Raw genomic sequence first — 22981 nt, 5'->3', positions numbered from 1 at the left:
CATTCAGACATTTAATCCTTTAACGCCCGATTTTTTTATAAGTGTTTTAAGAATAAAATTTGGGTTTTTTTGAACTGAGACTACAAGTAGTGATAACCAGAAAAAATATCAGAATTTTATGTCTACGAAAAACTACCTTTCCAAGCAGAAACTACTCCCAGAAGCGAAAAATACGTCCGATCGGTTAAATTGTTCCTTTTAGTTTTTAATAATTTTCATATCATACCTAATGGTTGGAAAAATTCCTCGAAACATAAAACTCATACTCAAAACTTGATCTTTATCTACCCGGAATGGAATCGCATAAAGCATCGAGAGATGCAGAGGGGAATTTTACAGGTTTCGCAAATTATTTTTGTCCCGCTTTGCTTTCCTTTCGAGCTGCACAATTGACAACGTCTTTTACTGCTTTCCTTAACAGGCATATGCTTGTTGTGTAACACTTATATTCTATTCATTTATAGTGCACTTCTAGATGTTAGTAACAATGCTAACTATGCCTACTTGGAATTTGACAAAATGTGTTATCATTAAAACCGAGCTAAATACAGACTAAACCGAATCTACATACAATCTATATACCATTTTTTAGAAGAAGAATTCACCTTTATAGTGGTGCAAAGAAAACGAAAATATCTCCTTTTTTCGACGAAGTTATGGATTTTTAAATGCGTTCCTGGTAACTGTAGTTACCAGTAGGCGTTAAAGGGTTAAACGCTCGTCCTCTCCTGCGTGAGCTTGTGCTTTCCGTCAGATATTTTTTTTTTTTGTAAAATTACGTATTTCTCGGACAATTTTAATTTACGAAGCTGATTCAGTCGTAACCGCGAATAAAATGCCGCGAAAGATTCTGGCTCTAGGGAACGATCGCAGAGATGAGAAACTTTTTTAAATCCAAGTTGATGTCTTACGTGGCTTGCTTGGAATTATGAAAATGAGCGAAACGATTCTCACTCGAAAATGGAATGTACGATACAATCTGAAGGATATGATAAATCGTGGCTTACATAAAAAACTCGTGACGTAAAACAGAAGTATCCAGGTGTCGGTACATCGCTTCAAAAACGCTCTCGCATACGGAGTACTCGCCGTGGAACCGTGCGCGCCCAATTAATTCCCAACTCAATTAATATTTGTTCTTAGGAAATAGTCACGGTCTTTGATTTACATATGAATCACGCGGGAAGATTCCCCCCGCGATTAGGCAGTCCTTGCATAACATTCTTCGCGACGTCCTTAACCGCCCAGAAATATGTTTAACCTAGAGCGCGATCGGCAGAGTGGAAATAAAAATAAAAACACGCGCGCACGCATCAGCAGCGAAACATCGACTTCTCTCCTCTCCCCTCTCACGCCGGTGATCCGGCAAGAACAAGTGTATTTCTCCAGCCGAATCCGAAGAGAAGAAGCCGGTGGGTGCGTGAAATGAACGTGATTCGAGGATCAATGGAGCCCGCTCGGCCGCCACTTCGTTAAACGGCCGATTACCAATTACTACGAAGCTCGATCGGCGCTTCGTGATGCGCTTACATAATGCCGGAGATATGGGTGGCAAGGTGAGAGGGGGGGGGGAGGCAACGCGAATGTAACACGTACGCCGAGTGGAAAAGAAGCTCGATTAGAAACGCGTGCTGACAGACTTGCTCGCAACGGGTTCGGGTAAACCTGCACACCCCAGGTCGAGGACGAGCACTCCTCGCCGACCGCCTAATGACTCTTCCTCGAGCGCTGAAAATCATCGACCTGGTGCATCGACTGGTGCTCAGCCGCCCGCGCCGATGGCCGCTGCCGATGGCGCCGGCGATGAAGCGCGTAATCGCGTGTCTAATCGCGTGCGATTTTACGCTTTTCTCGCTTCCGCGAGAAAAATCGTCCGCACGCGTGTTGCCATTATCTTGTCGATGCGTGACGCAAGCGAGCCGTTTAATTTTACACCGCTCGATGGAGCGCAGAGGAGGGAGGAGGGGGGGGGGCCCGGCGATATCAAAGCGCTTAAAGCGCGCTCGAAGGCCGGCGACTGTGGTCACGCCGCGCGCGAAATTCACGACACTTTTACAGGCGGTTTAGCAAACCGCGCTACCGCGGCGCGATCGGCTTCTCAGCTTGAAAGAAGAAGAGCTCTGCTTGAAAAGCGCGCGCGCGCTTCGCGGCACGGCCGTAGCGCACAGGTGTACGCCCGCGGCATGGAAAAGCCGGTGTCGTCGGCATCGGCTCGCCGAGACGGACGGGTGGAATCTGTCGGTCTCGAGACGAGCGACTCGACTTGGCCGGCGCGCCCGACAATCCGTTACATCCGCGATGCACCCGACGGAAACAGGTTTCCAACGTTCCCCTGCGCACGTCGGCGTACCTTGAATGGCCGCGTCTGCAACCTTCATTAGCCTTCATTCATCAGCCACTTGCCGGACGAATTGTTTTACGTCCAGCGGATTAAGAAGCGGTCGGCCGAGAGCCGGGCGAGCAAGTGCGACGTCGATCGATAAGCGATCCGAGAGAGATTGCAATGTCCGCGGCTGCCCTCCGATTAATAATTCTTGCATAAGCAGAAGGTCAATTTGTTGCTATAGAAACAAGTCGCGCGGCGAATCGCGCGGTTATTGCCCGTCGACCGCGCTTCCTTGCGCGCTTCTGGGGGAAAGAATGCCCGCGAAATAAAAAATATTTACTCCGCGGGTATCAATGTGTGTGTGTGACGCTGACGTGCATATTTTTGCACTTTCAGCCAACCACTTTTGCAAGAAAGAAAATGTATGCTTTCTTGAAACTGTAGCTTCTCATGTGAGAGCAGTAATTGTTTGTTCTACTTAAATAAAAGAGAGTTTCTGATTCAATTTAAATTCAAATTTACTCAAGTAAATATGTTATTGTACCGAGTGAATATTTTTATTTCTTAGACTTATTTCTTCTCTCAATAAACAATTGTGATAATGATCAATATTATCGAGAAATCCCAGCTCTAGGGGATTACGATTGCGATCGTAAGAAATTCGAGGCAAAGATCGAGGCTGGCGTTGAAGAATCCAAGATCTGTGAGAGAATTCTCTCTTTGAAGTTTCATTGCGAAGAAGGAAAGACAGGTCTCTAGGCGATGACCCGACATCCGAGAAAAAGTCCAACATTTCCGCGAGCACTCGCGAGCCGCGAGTGACAAACATTACATAAACCGAGCGACCGGTCGGAAAATCGCTAATCGCTCATTCCGCATTTCGCCGCACCGCCGCGCCGCGAGCTGCGCGCTCATTCAGCGTCGTCCGTCGATTTTGCCGAACTTGTTACTCTCGATTTAGCGCGTCTGGACGTAACATTGTCCTGCCCCCGCGCCTCCCCGCGCCAGGAGGAGACGCGCGCGATGGGAGAAAGTGACGGGCCGCGAAGGCGGGCGAGCGAGTGGAGGCGGTATTAGCGAAGTTCGACGACGGGAGCTGAGCTGGACGATGACCGTCGTGCCTTTCATTACCGAAATTAACGACCGTCGTCCGGCGTCAAGCCCGTACGCTCGTACTCTTGTTTCACGCGATACTCTGCCCTTGAAGCGATATCGCGATGCTGCGAGGCTCGCCAGTTGTCCCCCCTGCTCCCCCCACCCCCCAGTCGCCGATTTATTTCGCAGCTTCGGGCCGCTTCCAGGCGTCGAGGCGCGAAATTAAACTTACCGGAAATTTCCGCGCTCTAATTACATCCTTCGATCTGTGCGTGCGTCTTTCGTGATTGTCTTTTTCTATCAAAGGCGACCTCCACGAGGGCGAATATAATATCGCTCCATGAAAAATCAGCCACGTGAAAATACACACGATGTCGCAAGAAGCCCGAAATTATTCGTTGCGCGCGACTCATTACGAAAATTAGTAATTACGGAAATTTATTATTTGTCTCTGTTGATTTTAACAACACGGCACGGAAGTTTCTCGCTTGCCTAATATTATTTCCGTGTTTCACACACACACACACACACACACACACGAGACGTTACGGGCAATGAGAAAGGGGGGCGGGGGAGAATGGAATTGACACGGAATTTCGTTTGCATAACCGGCTGGACTCCCGTCCTTTTACATCCCGCAGGACGAGAGACGTCTGACAACCCCGAGCATGAGACAGCGAAAGCAAACACGTGCCCCGCCGCGGTCGCCGTGGCTTCTAAACGCGAATAAACACGCAGTAATTTGATTATTACCTCGGGACCAACTCTCGGTGAACGCTCTCGCGCGCGCCGCGAGACGCGAGATCCTTCATAGATCCCTGAGGCGCAAATTACGCTACCAGAGCGGACTGGCCGCTGAGAGAGAAGGAGAGACCCGGACGAGTGACTCGCGTCACGACGAATCGGCCGTTTCGGTGGCAACCGCAAGAGCTCTCATTTCGAGCACTTGAGAGAGCTCGAGTTTCGAGAGACCATGAGGCATTGTGTGTTGTACTTCATTCATTCAGCTACGCTTTCAACGATACCCGCAGTTACCCGTAAAACAACATTCTCCCGAGGAACAAACCGCGACTCGCCGCCGAACGAATTTCCCAGACGTTCGCGCGAGAATGTCAAGTGACTCGTTCCACTTTCGTAGGAATTCACCTGGGGAGTTTGCGCAAGCAGGAATACACCGGCGCGTGTGTGCCCGCCGTCGTTTATCGACATGGAGGCGATTAATCGACGTCCCAAGTGGAGCGGGCACCGAGCGAGGAGACCCAGCACTCGGGAGGTGCCTGGATTCAGAGGAACGGGCCGTCATTTATCTTCACGTCCTGGTCGCCGGGTCCGCGACCAGGTTGGTCAGCAAGTGGCACCCCGCGGCATGGCGCGACGCGACGCGACGCGACGCGACGGTGCGTTGGCGGAACTCGCGAGCGCTCCAGACAGATCTAATTCGAGGCCTCGGAGATGGGCGCGCGAACGAACGAAGCGGAACTCGAAGAAGGCGGTCTCCGATCGTTTCCTAGGCTCAAGGTCGCCAACGAGGCTGGCGAGCGCAGGCCGAAGCGGCGGCGGCGGCGGCGGCGGCGGCGGCGGCGGCGGAGGAGAAGAAGAAGAAGACGAAGAAGGCTCTTCTCCTCTCCGGCTCCTCTCCTTCCACCAATCGGATAAACGGAGCGTCGTAACGGTGCTCGCGAGGGGCAAGTTCACGGACTGAGTGGTATCCTGCGTGGTGATTTATCGGTGATACGCCGAAGGAGAGGCTCGCTCGCCCGGGACCTCCCACTGCTCGCAGCGGCAATTATCGAAGTCACCGGCAAATCGCGCGGACTAATTACGCGAGATTTACACGAGCTCGCTCGGCCTCGGGCCTCGCGCGATTCCGGAGAGTTCGCCCGCGGAGGAACGGGCGTAGCAGCGAACGCGCGATCGCTTCCGTGCGAGCTTCCCCGAGGCGAAGTCGGAGCTGCGGGAGAGCGAACGGGGCCATCGCGCGACTTCCACCACCTCCTGAAGTAAAACAAAGAAGAGATCGGCGTACGCGAGTCGTACTTTCGCCGAGTATTCTAGTATCCTTTCCTGAGGATTACTCAGTGATAAATTATCTCGTCGGATGCGCCGCGAAACTCTCATCGGAGTCGGACTCGTTGCAGCCTTTGAACGGCTGACGTGTCACGTCGCGATGTGTGCGAGACGAGAAATTGCCGGGACGCGTGGTGAAAATCAGAAGAAAAAGGAGGAGAAGGCTCGAGAAGGCAGCAGCCACGGGGTGGGAAAGGATTCCAGAGCGCGAGACTGACGCGAGATAGATCGCACGAAAGCAGGCGGCGCGCGGACTTCGCTACGCTGAATATTTGATCAGTGGAAGAGAGACGGCTCGCATAGCAGCACGTCGCCGTCGTCGCGACATTAGAATTGCTTAGACGAATTCGTCCGAAATCGCATAAGCATGTGCGGCACGAGCGAGCGAGCGGGCGAGAGCGCCGCAGGATGCCGGGTGAACCCCGTATCGTACGGAGGACACAGCGATACCGCGACTTCCTGAGGCGGAAGTGTCGCACTGAGACACGTCACTCGCGACGTCCCATTTCGTTAACATTCGTCGAGCCTCGCGGAGTCGGCGCGACTGCGACCTTGTCCAGGCCCGCTTTCGGCTGTACAGCGAGGAGAGACTCGAGACCCGAAAAATCAAAATCGCGGTATTTCAGGACCTTCGGGACTGATATCCTGAAAAATGGCAATCCTCAAGTCTGAATGTCAGGGCAATTTCTTGAGATACTGGAAACGTAACTTGATGGATGGGGAAGCTCTTCAGGTTTCTCCAGAAGACTGTTCAATTTTCTGTTTATTCAGTTTTCGGTATTGCCACTTTTCAGGACATCACACCGTTTGTCGAATCCCGGGGTTATGCGCGTCCGCTGCGCTCGAGTTCGTTTGTGAAAAATGCGGGGGGATTAGAATTAAAATAGGATCCGCCTTCTTCTCCCCGCGCAGGCCGGCGTCGAGTTCGCGTGAACGAAACTACGTATTAATTGAGCCACGACGAGCGGCGCGGCAATTTGAATAAAATTTGAGGCGCGTATAGGCTATATACGAACGATTTATTCACGCAATTATCTATAATTGTTCGAGAAATGTTCGGCGCGAAGTACGGAGGGCGGCAGAGAGAGAGAGAGAGAGAGAGAGAGAGAGAGAGAGAGAGAGAGAGAGAGAGAGAAACAGAGAGACAGAGAGAGAGAGAGAGACAGAGAGACAAAGAGACAGAGAGAGAGAGAGAGAGAGAGAGAGAGAGAGAGAGAGAGAGAGAGAGAGAGAGGCGGCGGAGAGGAGAAAGCGGGCACCCTTCTGGAGTGCACCCGGAGGATCTTAAGCGGCGTTCATATGCAAACAGCCGCGTGCACTTAAGGTCCCCGAGTCCCCCCCGTAGTGCCGTAAAAATCTTTGAGGGCGCGGAATTTCTTTGTCGGCTCGCTTTTCGCGTGATGGTTACTGCGATGTCGTGGAGCCCGTGGACTGACTTTAAGCCCGAGTCAAGCAGAGAGAAAGAGAGAGAGAGAGAGAGATTTAGGGTCAGACCAGCGCTGACGATAATGAATCGTAAGTCTGCGACTATACGAGCGACTACCTACGGGGAGTTAAAGGATCTCAGGGATTCAACGAAGAAACGCCACGCACCATCAATCAAGACGCAGCAGTTTTTGCAAAAACACGTTGCGATCGATTCTTTCGGTCGAAATGTTCAGCAATGGATACGAAGAAAGCGTACGCGAGCAGAAAATTACCAGTCAGCAGGGAAGAATTCGTATTCCTGCGTTCTTCGATATTAGAAGACAGGACCTCACTCACCGTCTAGCTAGAAACACAAATGTCTGGCACTTCCCAGAAATCGAAACAATTGTTGCGAATACAACAAAGCGTTTTGATGAAACCCGACATAACCCGGCCATTCTCTACGAGACAGAGTCAGAAAATCTGTCGGACGATTAAGACGATTTCACCGGCTGTTATGTGCGACGAAATAAAATTTGACTGAACAATCGAGGACAGACGGGTTTCGAACGACCCGCTGTGTTGAGCTATGAAATTCCTTCGAGAACACCTGTGCGAACGGAACGTGACCGGGTAGAACGTTGGCCGATGAGAGCGGGGATGAACGACAACGCGATTTCACGGGTATTTGTCGTGTGCGTAATTCGCCGCTGAAACTATGCCAAATCAGTCGCAATTACTGTCGAATTGTCGAGAAGAGCGCACAAGTAAAAGATCACGGTCTAAGGGCGGATACCGTTCGAGCAGATTAATCCGCAGGTATGACAAGGAGAATACGCTCGAGCTTGTAGGAAGCAGACCCTTGAAGTATTCCGCGAGGGTCGCGTATCTCTTTGGGATACCTGCACGAAAACTGGTCCGGCTAAGCGGAATGGCGCATACAAACGATCTCGTCTCCGCTCCCTGTCTCTCTCCCTCTCTGCCGGAGAGATGGGCCCTCTCTCCGTTCCTCTCTCTCTCTCTCTCTCTCTCTTCCGCTCTTCCTCCGCGCTCCTCTCCGAGCCGTGCTCTGCTCTCCCGATCGGATCGTCCGTCTTCGTTCGACCGACCGTCGCAGAGCAGTATTCCCCGCGCGTTCTCGACCCGAGAGTTTCTCACGTCATCCTCTTATCAAGTTCAGAAACCGGTCCTCCCCTTCTCGTCCCGGCAGGGGGAGGGGGAGGAGACCCCGCGTCGTCCGCGATCACGCGCAAATCATCGAGCGCGTAGGCGAGAGATGCCGATCTACACCACCTCCGGTCCTCTCCTCTGTCCTCTTCCTTCCCGCTGCCCCCTTCGCTAGACATTTACACGCATGCGATTTCACCTCCTCCTCCTCCCCCAGATGCGAATTTCGCGATGCCCGCTCGCGGATAGGAACCGTTATGTGCCGCTCGTCCGGCATTCCTCGCGCGACGCGCAGCCTTGACACGCGGCTCTCCCGGGACTCGGTTTCCCTTTCGACTCGGCGCTACGATCGATGGGCCCGCGAAGACGAGAGATTTCACGAGAACTTGACGCGCGCGAATCATCGCGAAGGCCACCCCAGGGGAGCCAGCCAAGCTTCGACCAACGACACTTGTCATCTCTAACACGCGCGGAGAAGCAGAGCGAGAGTTTCGCGGGGGAGAACTCGAGAAGCTCCGAGGCGGACGCGAAGAACGTCCATGAGGGGAAAGCGCCGCTTCTCTCAGTCGGTCGTAAAGTCTCTTCTTCGCTCGCTGACCAGGCGAACGCTCTCGGCGATGCTCGGCCGCGTTAAGTGATCGCGCGAGGATGATCTCGTGGAATCCGCGCGAAAGATTGCACAATAGTCCGCTAACTTTCGGTTTCAGCCGCGACGCGACTCGGCAGCGCGCCGCTTTTGCTCTCCCGGTTATCATCGGCGTGGCCGCGCGTCGATTTAGCGGACGCGCGCGTGCGAGAAGTAACGATGGACCTCACTTAAGGCGGCACTCTCCCCCTCTTCGTCGCGAGCGACAAGCGGATTAAACGGGCGGAACGGCCTCCGAGAGAGAGAGAGAGAGAGAGAGAGAGAGATCGGCTCGAAGGTGGATACCGTACGCGCAGCCTCGCTTAACGGGCGCGCAGAACTACCGGACGCGATCGGGAATGGCGTGCGCGTCGGCGTCGTTATCGCGGGGAAATAAAGATTGCGGGGTAAAAAAGCGCGCGGAGCGAGCCGCGTTAAGGTGTCGCGCTCTCGCGCGGATTCCTCGGCGCGAGCAGGTTCGTGCATCAACGGCGTCGTCCCCGTCGCTCACGATAATTAGTAGGAATCTACGATGCTAATGGGCCGGCTCTCTCGAGGCAACTCGACGGCCGCGAACGCGTCGCGTCTCCGAGCAGCAGAAATCGCTCGGCTCTGCGTTCTCTTCGTCTGCGCCGAATAACTCGCCGTTTAACTCGCGATTATCTCGCGGCCGCAACCGTTAAGGCCGCGCGCGGACTATCGATAAAATAACGATAAGCGGCCGCTCGTATCTTCCGCCGAGAGAGCGCGCGGTGCTTCGTCGAGGCTTAGGCTGGATTCTCACCGCCGTGCTCGCCGAATCTTTTCTCCAGTAGGAATTGCTTAATCGGTCGATTTATAACCGCAATTGCATCAGGGCTGCCGAAGAGTCTTTTCGTTTTTATTACGAAACTTTGTGTGTATTGTAGAAACTTTTCGTTTTTATAATGAAAGAATAAAGTAAGATCTCGATCTTTCGATGAAAGTTGATATACATAATAAAGAAATGTTGTTAACTAACCTGGAATTCAAATTCATTCTAGATCAAAGTTAAGAACCCGTGCTATAACTACTACAATTGAGGGCCTTAAAATACGAAAAGACTTTCTGGTACCCTTTTTGCAATTGATTGATTTATTGTTTCTTATTATATTAATTATTCAGTAATTGGCGGGAGAAGCCAGTTTGCGAGACAAACTACTTAATATACCGATTACAAAATTGCAGAATTATGAATGATAGCGAATTGTGCATAAAAAAGAAAGAGAGAGAGAGAGAGAGAGAGAGAGCTTTCTTGCGATTATTAAATATAATTATCCGATCGAGACGCGACGGTGACGGATGATGCGAAGGTTCGAATGCAAAAGCGTCGAAGGATGTTTTGACGGAGGCTCGACGGAGTCCTGTCTATCGCTGCCTAGAGGGACAGCGCGGGCCCCACGCGCACGATTTTATTCGATAATCATCTCCAACAATTAACGATTCGATTCTCTTTTCTTCTCTTCTGACGGATGACGATTTCGCAACGCGACCAGGAAATCATCGGTCCGCCAAACGAGCGAACGCGAACCGCCGATGATTGACTCGATCTTCGACAAAGGGATCCTCGGGCGCCTAATTATCGCCATTTCTCGCGGCGTATTACGAGCGTTATGATTACCAGCCGCCGGTGCGCGCGCGATCAAGTAATAATTAAAGAGCGAATAAAATGTAACGAGCCTCCAACTCGTATCTCTCATTCAGCGACGCCCGTGGACGATCCCATTGTCAGCTCTCTATCTTTCTCCCTCTCTCTCTCTCTCTCTCTCTCTCTCTCTCTCTCTACCTCTATATACACGAACATCTCACATAACGTCGGCTAATCGCGTCGCTCGCGACGCGTTAATTAGGCGGACAAGAGCCGATCGTCGGACGCGCATCACTGACGGCGCGTAAACCGCCGTTCAGAGAAAGAATCCTAATTGTTCGACATTCACTCGACGGTGCGAGAAGGACGCGTAGCCCGTGACGACGGCGACGAGAGAAGGAGAGCCGGCAGAAGAGCGATTGATCGGGCTAATTAAATTTCACGACATTAGAGGACACGACGACAACAAGGACGGCGTTGCGGTGGTGTGCGCCGGCTCTTATCGATGGGCCCTATTCGCGCGGCCAACCCTTTTGCGGCTTTTTCCCCGCCTCTTCGATAGAACCGGTAACGCGGCATCTCGTTACCAGAAAGGTTACGCTCAATGAGCAAGGTATAAGCCCGCTCGCTCACTCGCTCGCTCGCTCGCATCTGCGTCCCCGCGCTCGCCGCGACGAACAAAACGCACGCTTTTCATAAAACCCGTTCCTAGCCGGTGAGATAAATCGGAATGTAATCGCGATATCTCCCACCGCGGGTCGATCTAATTAATGTTAACGGCCGCGATTCTGCCCTTATCTACGTCGTCGGGGCACAAATCGCGCCGAGGGAGGGAGCATCGAGCGTCGCGCTTAATTGACGATAAATACTCTCGTGCCGAGCCGCTAACGAGCGTGTCGCGGGCATCATAATCGCGTTAGATTTTCATCCAAAGTCGCCGCGCGACTCACCGATTCCTCCGACCACTTGCTCACCTCGGCCGCCGACTTTCGCCGCTCTCGCTCTGGTGAGACGCGCACCCCTCGCCCCTGCGTCTCCCTCGAGAGACGAGTTTTCAAACTTCAACCCGATCGTCACCTTCCGATCGTTGATTCTCACGCTCGCTTCGGCCTGTCGCGCGTCCGACAGGATCATAAATTCCGGAGGCGACGCGATCTCGCCGAAATCTGCCGATTCGCCGAGGCGTTTGGAAGGATTTTAGGCCGCTGTCTCGGCGAGCATAGGACCTTGATACCGCCAATTGCGCAAGCATTGCGAGAGAGGCTCACCGGGTATATCGGTACATCGCCGCCTCGCCGGTCTCGGCAGCCATCCCGAACTCCATTCACGAGCGAGCGACAGCGTCGGATTCCGCCGCTGGGGTCGCGCACGGGGAAATCGCGGCGACTGAATTCTGCGCGATGAGCCGAGACGAAAGATTTCTCTCTCTCTCTCTCTCTCTCTCTCTGCGTCTCGCTCCCGTACACTTCGGCGAATTAGACTCTGCGCGCTCTCGTGGGACGGCTGACGAAGACCAGGAGTCAGGACGAAGGTACGCCGAGTGAGACGGCGTTTCCTCTGTCGCACGGCACTCTAGCAAGGGCCGGCGTAAGGGAGACAGGTGGGAGAGCGAAACGTGCTGAGAGAAGAAGAGAGAGAGAGAGAGAGAGAGAGAGAGAGAGAGAGTAAGAGAGAAACGCGTTAACGCGATCGCTTCTCCCGCTTCCTTCTCTTTGCTCAAGCAGACGCTCCGGCAAGGAGAGCACCTTGCTCTCCGACGCTGTCTCTTACTGTCGACCTCAGTTCGCCATCGGCAACGCGCGCTCTATTCCCTTTGACTTCTTCAGGGCTGCTGACACGTATGTGTATCTTCAGTGTGTTACGTCCAATTTTTCTCTCTTAAGGCTCTCTTGGCTGATGACGTCAGAAGCGCGAAGAAATATATATTAAAAATTTCGACGGAGGCTGCGTCGAAGTGAAGACACACACACACACACACACATCCGTAAAATGGCAGTTGCGATCGATCGAGTATGCTAGGTGTTCCGAGAACTCTCCTTTTGTTTCAGCAATCTACGTAAAATTAACATGACATACGAGATTTCTTCTTGATCGACCTTTCTCCTCACTTTTTTTTTGTCGATTTTGACACGTAGACTTTTCGCCTATTTGTTGCTCGCTTCGACAAGAGGGAAGTTTCCGGAACATTTTAAAAATGTACTCGATCGATGGCATTTTATGGGCGCGCATATTTGCACCTCGATGTAATCCGTAGGAATTTTTAACGCGGATCGCCTCGCTTCTGACGCCGCGATATTCCAGCGTTTCGACGGAGGAGCTGCCCGCGCCGCCGCGATAGGACAGCCGACGTGTTCGCTCGCTAACATTTGCGGAAATTGTCGGTTCGGGAAAATATACGATCCCGACGTGCGCAATTGCCGCGTTGAGCAACGTTTATAGATCATTTTCCAGCGGCGGGCTGGGCTTGCGCTCCGGTCGTGCCGTCACGGTCGCGCAAATGTTACTTTATAAGCGAGCGTCACGGTACCTGCGCGCGCGCGCGTGTGTGTGTGTGTGTGTGTATATGTGCGTGGCCCAAACGCGATAAGTAAATAAAATTAAGTGCGAAACGTACGAGCCGCCTGGCCCTCGCACGATTATTATTTCGGACACACACGGTTCAATTCCCATCGCAGACTCCAGCAGGACTCGGGGGCGGTTTAGCCTGAAAAACGTCTACGACCGCGGGGTCGACGAACCCCGCGTAACCGACGCGTATTTCTGTCATTGCGCATTAACGCATTCATTCGCGCGCACACACACACACACACACACACACACACACACGCTCGCCCACGTCGATGACGGGGAAAAATTCGTGTTAAAATCTGCTAACGTACACCCCGCGCGTTAACTCGCCGCGTAAATATTGTTCTCGCTGTTAGGTGTACGTTTGTTGTCATTTAGTCAATAACGTGGGTGTATGTGCGTGTGTGTGTGTATGTGTGTGTGTGTGTGTGTGTGTGTGTGTGTGTGTGTGTGTGTGTGTGTGCGCGAGTGCTGGCGTGATGCGATCGCGCGCGTTTATAGCGAGAGGCTGTCCTGCCGCGCAAGCTTTGAAGCCGCAAATCGTAATGTAGTAGTAGTGGTAATACGACACCAAAATAGAATGTATGACAAATATATCACGACAAATATAACGACGCGTGCGTCGTCGCCCATTTCGTCCCCGATTGATCTCGTTTCGCTGAAATTTCAATTGGCGACTCGATGGAAATCCGAGAGATTTAATTTGGCCGAAAATATTAGGGCCGAAATATCGAGGGGGCATTGGCAAGAAAGTATCGGAGATACTCCAGAAGAAGAAGGATCCGATTGAATAAGAAATATTGTTTCGTATAAAAAAAATATATACATGTATGAAAAGCGACGTTTCATACACTTTGTAAAATTTATTATTTTTTAATTTGTATCTTTAATACTCTTACCCCCGATTGCGTCTTGCAGAAATTTTGACTTCAGAGATAGTCAATAAAAAGGCGTGAGATTTAATGTGCTCGCAAAATATCAGGAACGAATATTTAAGAAAAAATATGAGAACACATTTTTATCTTTTTCCGGTTTCAATGTGAACATTTTTCTTTTAATTTCTAGATGTTTGTGTAGTACAAATATCTTCTTCTCTTAATTATAGAATATAATGACACGAAGGAAACATTATACACAGCACTGGCAATGCGTAAGAGAGTAATAATCGCAAGAACGGCGGCAAGTTGGCGCGAATTCACCGGCGCCGATTCATTCTTTCCTTTCCCGGTAAAATACGTCATTGCCCACGTGGCGCCAAGATGCACACTCTTATCTTACGCGTATAATCGCACAATTACGACACGACTACTCAGCCTGCAGTTGCATAACGCATACCGCAAACGAATGCACCAACTCGATCGCGGAAGTGATGACAAACTGTGCCCGGCACTGCTAATCACGAAACATGGATGACACATCGTCCGCGCACACTTCAAAGTCGTATCTCGCGCGCGCACACACACACACACACACACGAAAGCTACGTCCCAGAGAAATATAATCCTGACATAATTAACAACAGCGCTCGGATTACAGATCGGGGAGAGCACACGTCGTAATACAGTCGCGTCATGTAAACGCGATCGAAAGATACGAAAAGGCGCAAGGCGCGCGAGAGACGCGAATTAATAACGCGAGACGAGAAGTCCGTCGACGATTAAAGTCGCGTTCGATTATGTCGCTTCAATTATGTCGATCCTTCGGCTTTCCGACGGTAAAAGCGCTTCCCCCGCACCCCCGCCGCCCCGACGCTCCCTTTTCAAAACGGAATGGATATCACGCAATATTAATCACTGCCGAAGATAAGACGTTTTTTTCGACCGATGAGAGACGACGAGCTGTCACAGGCGGCGAGTCGGCGATAATTTATGCGCGGCCGTGCACGCGAAATTCTTCCGCACACGGAGCCACGGTGGGTCTCTCTTACGCGCGATAAATAATTTACAATCGGCCGCGGCACAATTTGTAAGCCGTAAGACCGTCGGTAAATTAACGCGTGAAACCCGTGAGATCTCTCTCTCTCTCTCTCTCTCTCTCTCTCTCTCTCTCTCTCTCTCTCTCTCTCTCTCTCTCTCTCTCTCTCTCTCTCTCTCCTCTCGACCGATGACGCGATTCTTCTAGTAATTTATGCGAATGTACGTCTTCGGCGGGCGCTGTCCTCGGTATTTCGCGACGCGATAGCAATCCAAAAATAGCGATAGCAAACGCGGTACGCTCTCAAACGAGTCTCAGACGCTCAGAGTCTCAAACGCTCTCAAGACGAGGAGGCATGTATTCTAGGAAAGTGTATGGGATTGGGAGATACGTCGAAAGAGGTTTCTCGGTCACCGTCGCGATTATGGGTCACGCGCGCGCTCTTTCCATTTCCTTCTCCTTTTATGAATCGAGCGAGCGAGCAGACAGATCTCACGTGAATGGAAGTAAAGTCACGCGGCCCCGCGGCCGCGGGACCCTCTTCTTTGGTATCGCGCGCGACAATGTTGGGAGGGTTGATTGGCAATTATATCACTTCGGCGGTCGCGCCGAGCTAAACGCGTCCATTAATCGCGCGTAATATCGTTACGGGGTGTCTCCCTCTTTCCCTCCCGGCCCTCTCTCAATCTCTCTTTCTCTCTCGCTCTCGACATCTTGATAAAGGCTGCACTTGCAGCAGCTCAGCGCCGTAATAAAACAACGGCCGCGTGCATCTCGAGAGCCAGGTCGACAAAAGAGTCTCGTAAATCTCGCGTCATCGCGTCGCCGTGGATTTAAAACCGGTTAACCGGGCGAGCCCGCGTCTGCCTGCCTGCCTGCTTGCTTGCTCGCTGCATGACCAGCTGTAACTCTCAGCGCGATTTTTACCGCGTTACTTTCATATCGTCCGCCGTAATGCATACCGTAGCGATGCGCGCCCGAGCGCTACGCCGGCCGTCAAGCGTTTCCGCGCCTGCATTCGCCGCAGATCCGAGGTGGATCTTGGCCAATTCGACGGCGCGACCCGCTTCTCGCTAACGCGTTGGCCGCCGCGGTAACGGTCACTGCTGATCGGCGCTATGATTCCGCCATGTCTCGTTAATTTCACGAGCGAAATTTAATTAATTGCACGCGAGGCAATTGGGTGTGTGCGAGCGACAGAGAGCTCGTCAATTTACAAGGAAATACAGGGAACCCGGAAATTCGAAAAAATTATGAAATTTTGTGTGGAAGTAAAGTAGTTCATTCGTAATGCAAAACTATTTTTTGTTAGTGCAGAATTCCAGTCCTGAGGGAGTGAAACTAGCCTTCGAACAAAGAAAAAAATCACTTCCATTTTTAGCATATATCTTTTAAAATATGAGGCATATGCAAAAATGTTTTATATGAAAGTTGTAGTGTATTTCATACTCTTTGCAACTGTGTATTCAGATTTTGCAAGATTGAAAAATTTTTGGAACCCTCTCCGTCCTCTTCCTTTGCAAAATCTAAATATACAGTTGGAAAGAGTATGAAATACACTACAACTTTTATACACACAAACCATTTTTGCATATGCCTCGTATTTTAAAAGATATATGCTAAGAATGAAAATGGTTTTTTTCGTAGGGTGATTTCACCCCTTCAGGCTGCAATTCCGCACGAACAAAAAATAGTTTTGCATTACGGATGAACTTATTTTACTTCTACACAAAGTTTCTTAATTTTTTGAATTTCCGGTTTCCTCACCTTTCCTTGTTAGCTAACAAATATACGCACAGTAGAGAAAAAAATTATAAAAAATGAAATATATTTTACGCGCTGTGAGTGGCAATAGCCGTATTCGCTTAAATTAAATTTCTTTTCAAATAGAGCGGGTAGTTGCTCTTTCTTTTTCATGAAAAGCTACGGTTTCACACAAGTGAATGTATCTTTTCGTCGTAAAGGCAACATTTATATATTTTCTGCCAATGTATCTGATATTATTCGAAGGTACCAGTCTTTTCATTTGAACGAAATTTTTCCAAGCGCAAAAATTTTGTTCAAATGCAGCAGACATTGCCATTAGTACCCCGGAAATATATTTTGGAATAAATATCTTTTCCCTCAATGCATTAGCAAAAGAAGATATATATATATACGTAGCTTTGTTATCAGAGCTTTAGTTATGTTCTGAGACAATTCATGGAAATTAGCGTATTAATTGATGAGCTTGTTAATTAGTTCACTAGCATTTTCTTTCGTCCCCTCTCTCTCTCTCTCTCTCTCTCTCTCTCTCTTTCTTCTCTTATAAACAACGTTTCCAAGAGACGAGGCGCCGACCGTGCACGGGATTTCAATAACCGCGTATTTATTCAAAAATAATGGTTCTAACAATATCTAAGTGTTTGCAAATTCAGAACCCGTGATGGCGGACGTGCGTGAGGATAGTGTGACAAGAAACGCGAATGGTTTCAAGGTCTCTCGATTTCGTCATTCCACGCTACTCCAAATGGCGCGCGCGCGCCCAAGAGAGCGAGAGAGAGAGAGAGAGAGAGAGAGAGAGGTAGAGAGAGAGCATCGGCCGGCCGGCCTCGTAGGAATTTCGCCGGACGAACGCGAATCCCGGCTCGAGTTCTTAAGCTAACGACCGTGTAAAAACTTCCTGTAGCATTTCGCGAGTACGCGTGTACGCAGCGCGAGCGATCGCGGCGGTGGCGACGACGCGCGACGACTCGCCATCCCGCGCGCGGCGAATTCTGTCACTCTTCCGTAAAACGCGTCGTTCTCGCTATTCCTGCCAGTTAAAACGGAAGTTTCCATGCGCGGCACGCAGCCGGTTCGCCGGAGACGACGAAAACTATTTTGAATTCAAGGACCGCGGTGCGTTGCCTTCCGCGGGTCAGAGCGCCGCGATAAAGTATCAACAAATTTGCGCCGTGACGTGTGCATGTATACATGTATGTGTGTGTGTGTGTGTGTGTGTGTGTGTGTGTGTGTGTGTGTGTGTGTGTGTGTGTGTGTGTGTGTGTGTGTGTGTGTGTGTACGAATGTGTGTCGCTCGTGGGCGGGTGTGCGTCTCTCAGAGCGTACCTCGGTATTGCGATATCATCATCGTAACACGTCCGTGAGAGGAAGTGTTACTTTAATGTCTATTATTTGACCGGCTTCTCGCGCCAAGCATGCGAACGGCACGTTCGCCGGTCTTCGGAGAGCAATGTCTCGACAATAAATTGTATTTCACCGTAAAATGACTTCTTTATCATTATCGTGGCGACACACGCCATGGCACGCACTCTTTCCCTCTGCCGCCCTCGCGTCGCAGCCGGCTTGTGTAAAGGACTTTCGCGCGAGCGCGAATCGCGAGACGAATCCCCGCGTTGAATTCGTAATCGAGCGCAATTACTCTCTCGACCGCGCCAAGTTCGTTACGCGGGATTATAAACTAATTACGCTCTCACGTGCTGCTCTCTCTCTCTCTCTCTCTCGCGCGCACCCGCCCGCCCACCCGAACGAACGAACGAACGAACGAACATACGACTCGTAGTCCCCTCACGGCGTGTCCTTAATGAAAGGTCTCGCTTAAACGTTCACTTTCTCGAGCCGTGTATCAAGCCGATATGTGCCGATTGTTACCTGCATAACTCGCTGTTAATCGCGAGTGTAACCGGCGCGGTGACAGAACACGTTTTCCAGTGAGCGCTGCGTCATCTCTCTTGTCTCTTCTAAATCGGCGAGTGCAGCTCCGGCGTGTAAGCGGCAAAGGACGTTGCAAATCGGTCGAATTCAGTCTGAGTTTTTGTGAGCGGCTAATTGCGCTTGGAATTTTGCGTCGCTCCGCGTTCGGCGCGTTAAAGGGCATTAAAGGGAGTGGATTATGTGCGAAGCAGGCCGTTTTCAAGGCTATTTTTACGAATTTTTTTTTAATAGGAACGGTAGGGCCAATGGACTTGGACTTTTTACAGTGTATTCATTAATGTTCAAAGTACAAAATAAATTCGTTACTATCTATATGGAAAATACACATGAAACTTTAAACGCGTTTATCTGGAACACCATTTTCTTAAACCGCCGACACACGATCACGCGGAAACTACTGAACCGAATAACTTGAAATTTTTACACAATATATAGCAGACAAGTAGTTATCGCTCCTACCTCGGACACAGTTATATTTGATTTTATTCATTTTTTTAAACATGATTACAAGTTGAAAAAATCTCATTTTCAATATTTTTTTCGTGTAGTCATTATTTTTTCCAAACTTGGCTTCGTTGCCTTCATTTTGGTACGGGCTGTAACGGCAACTGTATATTTTAAAAATCTCTCTCATTTTTTGGTTTCAGAGTAGTAAGAGGTCCGGGATGATGTCGATAGTAAACATAAAGCTCGCAAACGGATGACTACATTTTTATCTATAATTACAAATTGGGCCGGTTCTTCTGTGATTCAATAAAATTTATTTTGTACTTTGAACATTAATGAACACACTGTGTGAAAATTTCAAGTCCATTGACCTTTAACGTTTCTGTTAAAAAAAATTCGTTGAAAAATAAAATAGCCTTGAAAACGGTCTTTCGCATGTAATCCCCCCTTAATCGAGTGACTTTGACCGTCCAAAATGACGACAATTCACATCGAGTGAATCGTGATCACGCACTGGTCATCTCAATCGACTACTCTGACTGATTATGCGCTGATTAATAATTAATGAGATCCACACAATTCCATGTATAACGATTGGCTAATTTTGACTATTGATTTGCCGCTTACTTTATTCCACGAAGATTTGAACCGGCCAATGCCCGACGCTGCCCACGTCGTTCGGCCGTGGAACACGATTTTCAAAACAGAGTCGAAGAGAGCCGAAGAGCTCCGCGATGAAACCTCTCGTAAAATTCTGACAGACCGACCGAGACGACTTCCCGAGTTCTTCCTCTTCCCCTCCTTGCCCCTGTCTCTCTCTCCAGGCCGCTTCATGCAGCGAATCATCTTAATGGATGCTCACGAGAGAATCGCTCGCGATGTTCCGGCGAGATTCCAACGCGCCTCCTTAACGGCGGTATTAAAATTCTACGCGCTGAATATTTCAGGAATACCGCGAGAGCCGACGTGCCTCTAAGAGAGCAACTTTCGGACGTACGCTCGCTCGTCTGCCGGCTCATTCTTAAACAAGTTGCCTCCAACTTTCACGCGTTTACCGATACTTGAAACATCACCGTGATAATACAACATTAGAGAGGGAGAGAGGGAGAGAAATTGGCGAAATATCGTTGAGCCAATCGCTCATTGGCGCTTTCGTTGACGTTACATCGCGGGGACTCTCCTCGCGATTCTATTAGAATATATATACATGATTTAAAAAGCGGCCTCGAGCGGTGAAGAGTCAAGGATAACACGATATATTCTTATCAAATTGCGAGTCGCTCTCTCATCAGCGGGATTCCGATGGCGCGCCTTCGCTCTTAATCGCGGAGGCTGCGGAGGCAGCCGAGAAACGAGAGAACTCGCAATCACCCAAGGAGAATTTAATTGCAACGAGATCCGGCCCGCCGAGCAGGACTACTCGGCTCGGGAGAATGTAACAAAGGAGAGAGAGATGAAATATCACGAGGCTCGATCGACGAGTTTTCATTTCGCCTCTGCGGCGAGAGGAAGGAAGGAAGGAAGGAAGGAAGGAAAGAAGGAAGGAAGGAAGGAAGGAAGGAAGAGAGGAAGGAAAGAAGGAAGGAAGGAAGCGCGGACGCGAGTCTCTGAACTATTCATTTACGCAAGATCGCACCGCCGAGATTGCCCAGCGCGTTCGATGATTTCTGAGACAGATCGGGCTCGTGGCCGATCTGAAGCGAACGTTCGGCCGAGCAAAAAGCCGAAGGAGCGGAGGCACGTCTTTTATCGGCACAGTGCTGTGTCCGCGTGTCTGGTGCACAAAGTCGAGCCTCGGAGAGCCTCGGCCAGCACCTTGGCGCGACGTCTGGTCGCGCTGGATGCGTCCCCGGAGGTTTCGCTCGTCACGAGGACGACGAGGAGGAGGAGGAGGAGGAGGAGGAGGAGGAACAATCCCGGCACTGATCGCGACTCCCCGAGCGAGGCCGCGCGCTGCGCCGTTTGAAGCGGCGCGAGGGCGGAAATTCGCGGCTATCTCTCGTTCTTCCTTCTTTCTCGCGCGCGCGCGCGTGTGGGCAGACACGTGTCGCATCGTGCGACCGCGCAAGCACGTGATTTATGCACGCGAGTGAAATCACGCGTGTGACGGAAAAAGAAGTCGGGGCTGATGCCGTGCGAAAAGGGTACCGAAATAAACGGCCGTGAAGACCGCTAGACCGCCAGCTAGACTCTCTCTCTCTCTCTCTCTCTCTCTGAGAGCCGCTCGCAGGAGAGCAAAGTCCTTGGAGGCGTAATCGGAGTCGGTCCGACGAGTCTGGAAAATTTCGACGTCGCTTTTCTCCGGGGTTTTATCTTCTCTCACGGTTCTCTCACGGTACCAACCTTTCCTGGACCAACGGGCGATACGAGGGAAGGCGCGGAGGAAGAGAAGAGAGGGAGCGATTTGTGGACCGGTTGATTCACCGGGAGGAGCTCGGAAGGTGAAGATCGTGGGTTGCGATGTGACCGGACTGGAAATCGCAGGCGTGATTAGTCGGTGGGATTAGTTCGAAAAATTTCGACGTCGCTTCTCCTCGGGATTCGGACCTTGTTCGGTTTGGTTTGTTTGTTGAGTTAACGGGCGACGAATGGGGCGGGGAACGAAGGAGAACTCCGGGCCTGCCGGAAACCGCGACGTTGCGGCTGCGTTAATTAGCTGGAGCGGGAGGGGGAGATTTAGAGATAAACGTTAGCAAAACCATGAAAATGTTCATCGTTTCCCAGGACTCGAATCTTATCCGAGTTCTCTGTTAAATCCAAACACGATACGAGGTGGAAGGACCAGGGAGCAAAGAGGGCGAGGAGAGAGGGAGATAAAAAGGTCGTGTTTGAGCCCTTTGTAAAGGGCGAGCGACTGCGTTAATTCGCCCGGGGAGGGCATTCAACCGGAAGTGGGCGCATGAATCTGCGCCGGTCTGCCGGCAGGACGGAATTCGATTGAAACGAAGGACAAGCGTGCGCGCGCGATTGCGAGCGCGGCTGTGCCTGATGTCATGGCCGTGCGATTAGATTACCGACGCGCCTCGTGCCCACACCATGCACGCGCCTGTGTGTGTGTGTGTGTGTGTGTGCGCGACAATTAAAACTGCTAATTTATGGGCCACGAGCGTAGCTCGCGACGCACAGGCGACCTCCGACCTCGCGAACACTAGTCGTCTCAAGTCGCGACATCAAGTACGACAGCGGAAACGACCACGACGGAGGAATCGACAGCGGCAATAACAATGACAACAATACAATCGACGGCCGCGATGAATGATCATCGCCGTCAATAACAGCGTCGTCGACGTCGACGACAGCGTCTCGAAAGATTCATACGTCGCGCGATGAACGTCGTGGCGTCGGCAATCTCGGAGAGATAGCCGTCAAAAGCCAAACAAATAGCCGCAAGTTCACGGCCGTAGTTCCAATTTAAATATGGCCCGAAGGATCTGAGACCTGAATTCCCGCGAGCCAAGGCCGGGGAACATTAAACGCTCCACGGCCAGCTGTGTGAGGCCGGCGTGTGCTGAGCGCGACGCGCTCGATCCGACTGTGTGTGATTCGGCGTTTTTTTTCTTCTCCCTTTCTTTTTTTCTTCTTTCGAGATCGTTCGTGAGAAATGACGTCTCATTCGGCCGGCTCGTACCTCCGCTCGCGCGAAGTCTCACGCGCTAGCTTTCGAGACGCGTCATCTCGCGAGTTTCCGCCCGCGGGACGCGCCGGAATCCGCGATCAGTCGCGGTCGCGCGGAAACGCGAGTCCGCGTTTGAAGTGCCCTCACGTGCGTCTTATCGCCATTGTATCGCGTTTACGCAGCGAGCCGCCGCCGGCGTCTGCGACGTCGATGCGTGACGGAATTTGATTTATGCTCGCGGGAAGGCGAGAGAGAGAGAGAGAGAGAGAGAGAGAGAGAGAGAGAGAGCCGCTCTTTCTCGCACACCGAAGCGCTCTAGTCAAGTGTGCGCCGTTAGACGGATTTAAAAGCCGACGGCCGCGAACAGAACAGACAGACGGATTTAACTTACGGGCATTTAAGCCCGCCGTGACGTCACGGGAGCGAGCGACATCGTCGCGGTGTCGT

General features: G+C 51.1%; 1 protein-coding gene across 5 annotated transcripts in view; it reads right to left on the bottom strand.

The window, feature by feature from the left end:
• The window catches only part of LOC105186462 (tRNA dimethylallyltransferase), a 101934-nt gene that overhangs the window by 78113 nt on the left and 840 nt on the right, over window positions 1-22981 (bottom strand). The gene's annotated exons all lie outside the window — the stretch shown is intronic.

This window comes from Harpegnathos saltator, unplaced genomic scaffold (genome assembly GCF_003227715.2).
Source record: "Harpegnathos saltator strain DR-91 unplaced genomic scaffold, Hsal_v8.6 scaffold620, whole genome shotgun sequence".
In the NCBI taxonomy this organism is placed as follows: domain Eukaryota; kingdom Metazoa; phylum Arthropoda; class Insecta; order Hymenoptera; family Formicidae; genus Harpegnathos; species Harpegnathos saltator.
This window is presented reverse-complemented; position numbering and strand designations above follow the sequence as displayed.